This window comes from Suricata suricatta, chromosome 2 (assembly GCF_006229205.1).
Source record: "Suricata suricatta isolate VVHF042 chromosome 2, meerkat_22Aug2017_6uvM2_HiC, whole genome shotgun sequence".
NCBI classification, from domain to species: domain Eukaryota; kingdom Metazoa; phylum Chordata; class Mammalia; order Carnivora; family Herpestidae; genus Suricata; species Suricata suricatta.
In genome coordinates this window covers 31,376,296-31,379,543 of record NC_043701.1, presented here as the reverse complement: position 1 = coordinate 31,379,543, position 3,248 = coordinate 31,376,296, and positions in this window count along the sequence as shown.

Below are 3,248 nucleotides of genomic sequence, written 5' to 3'. Positions count from 1 at the left end.
ATTTATAACAAGCTCCTGGCTGATGTAGATGATGCTGTTGGGCCAGGACCACATTGTGGGTTACTAAGATCTATATTACAGCAACAGCTTCATTCCTGGGCTCCCTGCCTTCACTCTTCCCTGTGTCAATCCTGATGATTAGACCAACTTGAGAAATTTAAAATATTGATCTGATCACATCTATTTCATACCTTGACTCTCAGCCCCATCATCCTAACATTCTTTTCAGTGGTCTCCCATAATTATCAAGATGAAGTCCAAACTTCTTCACATGACTCAAAAAGCTCCTTAAGGGGCACCTGGGTGGCTCAGTAGGTTGAGGATCCAACTCTTAATTTCACACTCATAAGATTAAGCCACACATTGGGCTCTGTGCTGGGTGTGGAGCCTGCTTGGGATTCTCTCTCTCCCTCTCTCAAAATAAATGTATAAATAAACATTTTTAAAAACTTCATCCCTCTTTGCTTCTGCAGCATTATTTCTCTCTACTCCTTCATTCAACATATATTTGATAGATGCTACTATGACATGGTTCCTGGCCATAGCTAAGAGCTTGCAATGCTCTTGGCACATCCTTCTTGCTTCTAAAATTTTTCATTGTTGCTCCTTCTGCTTTGGACATAATAATACTTCCCTCTTCCTCTGCCTCCAACTTCCCTGGTTAAAGCCTCTTATCATTTAGGACCAAACTTGGAATCATCTCTTCTGGAAGAATTCCCCTTTCCCTATTAGGTGTTCTTCCTATATGACAACCTATTTGTAACATCTGGTTTGCACAGTGCTGGGACAGATTGGAAGGCAGAAATGACTTGAATGAATAAATAGTACTTATGTTGCTGTATTTTAATGGATTGTTTACTTTACTATTTCCCCATAGTAAATTTTTTGAGGGCAGGAACCATTATTCATCTTTTATCTCTAGTGGTACCAAGGTAACTCAGTAAATATTTGTTGAACACATGAATGAATGAATGCTTAAAAAAAATAAAAGGTGATCCAAGATCTCCAAATCACAGATATAAGCAAAGTTATGAATGGATTAAAATGTTACAGCCAAAGAAAATAATAATAGCCAGGACTGAGATATGGTCTGGAGAACAGCAAAAAAAGATCAATGTTCAGGTTTCTAGCATTCTGCGAGAAATAAAAGTGCTATGGGTAAAATTCCTGGACAATCAGGTGTGACAGAAGTTGGATACAAGTATAATTGTCTAGGAAAAAAAAAAACAACACCATCAAACACTCTGGAAAAAAACAAAGAGAAGTTCAGCCAAAACCAGTTTTCACAGCTCCCAGATGTTCTGCTAAACTCTTAAAAATTCTCCAGTTTCAAGTAGTAACTACCTAGTAGAGTGGCTAAGCAAATGTTATCAATTAGGAAGTATTTCAAAGGGAGGGCCAAAGAGAGATAATTTGAGCACATCTTTTATTGAGCCACAATTATACCCACATGTTCACAAGAAGAATTGCCATATAAGACCACGAACATGTATTTTGTACTTTCCTCTCACTCTTGACCTATTGTGTCTTAAGAATTTTCATGTGCTACATTGGAGATATTATTTTCCAGTGAACGCAGCCCATTAAAACAAAATAGAGCTGTCCTTGCCCTCCTGGTAGTTTAAATTAACAACAGACATGGCAAACCAAACAAACAAGCAGAGCCATAGTGCTGGGATAGGTAAGGACAAGCAGTGGTAGGGCAGAGGAGAGGACTTGGCATTAGATGGGGCCTCAGGAATGCTTCCTGAAGTGCTGGAAACAAAACAAAACAAAACAAAAGGTCTTAAAAACAAAAACAAAAACAAAAACAAACCAATAAACACACAAAACTCCAAACTAACCAACCAATCAGATAAGAAACCTAAAGGTTGTTAAAAAAAAAAAAAAGATCCTCGAAGTTATCAAACAAGAGACAGGTTTATTTGAAGTCTGAGGAAGATATCTGGAAGCAGCTATTTCCAACTCCTCTCCTTTCTCCTCTGCCCTCCCTCCTTAGCCTTCCTGTGCCCTTGGCCTCTGTCCTCCCCTCTCCCTCCCCCTCCAGTCTAATTCCTACTAGTGTCTCCCCTGCCTGGGGGTGTGGATGAAGGCAGGTTAGATCCTGCTTGGAGGTGGGTGGGGTGGGTGAGAGGAAGATCCAAGAGCTGGAGCTGAGGCCTGATGGGAACAGGAATTCCAACCTGACCCCAGCAGCCAGCCAGGTGGCATTCTTGCCCTCCTCAGCTCACATTCAGGGCCACTGGTACTTGAAAGATAAACCGGCCCAGTTTTGACAGAGAGCACACAGGGAATAGAAAGTGGGAAGATCTAGGAGGATCCCATCCCATGAATTACCAAAGGTCCAGGCGCCAAATGACCATCTTGGCCATCTGTGTGAGATTGGAAAAGTCTAGCCCCGCCATCTCAAGGTTATCCACTGAGCTTATGTTTTTATGCATTTATATTTTTACATGTGCTATAAAAGTTGTGTCAGTTTTAGCACTTTAAGTGCATTAAATCTTTAATTTCAATGATGAAAAAAACTAGATGAATTCTAAATTTTAAAAATCATATTTTCACCTAAATAAAGACCCAAATGGCAATGCCATGTCGTTGTGCTACAGTACATCTCTGAGAGTAACTTTTGTTTACTGCAGGTTGGCAGGTCATTCATGATGGAGAGAGTATAATAGGTTCTCTATTCTCTCTGAACTCGCAGCAGAGTCAAACAAGGGGAGGTAAAATGATTTCTGGGAAAACATAAATATAAGTAAGACTACTGTAGAATTTTCATATCATAGATTACCATAAGGAGGGCTATTTCATTTCAAGTTTCTCTTATAACCAGGGGCTGTTAGGGTAAGGTTTCCTTGGAAAACTTTTTTCCTTTTCTTATAGCACTTTAATAGAATATGGGTAATAATTTAATCCATGAAATAATCCAAACTCCAAAGACAGAGTATTTATTTTTTATTTTTTAAATGTTTGTTTATTTTTGAGAGCAAAACAGTGTGAGTGGGGAAAGGCCGAGAGAGAGGGAGACACAGAATCCAAAGTAGGCTCTGGGCTCTGAGCTGTCAGCACAGAGCCTGATACAGGGCTTGAACCCATGAACCATGAGATCATGACCTGAGCCGAAATAGAACGCCTAACCGACTAAGCCACTCAGGTGCTCCAACCCAAGACAGAGTATTTAGAGGGAGAAGGCAAAGAGGTGCCAAGACTATAACCATGGGGAATGCACCAAAGTGGGTTCTGATAAGGAA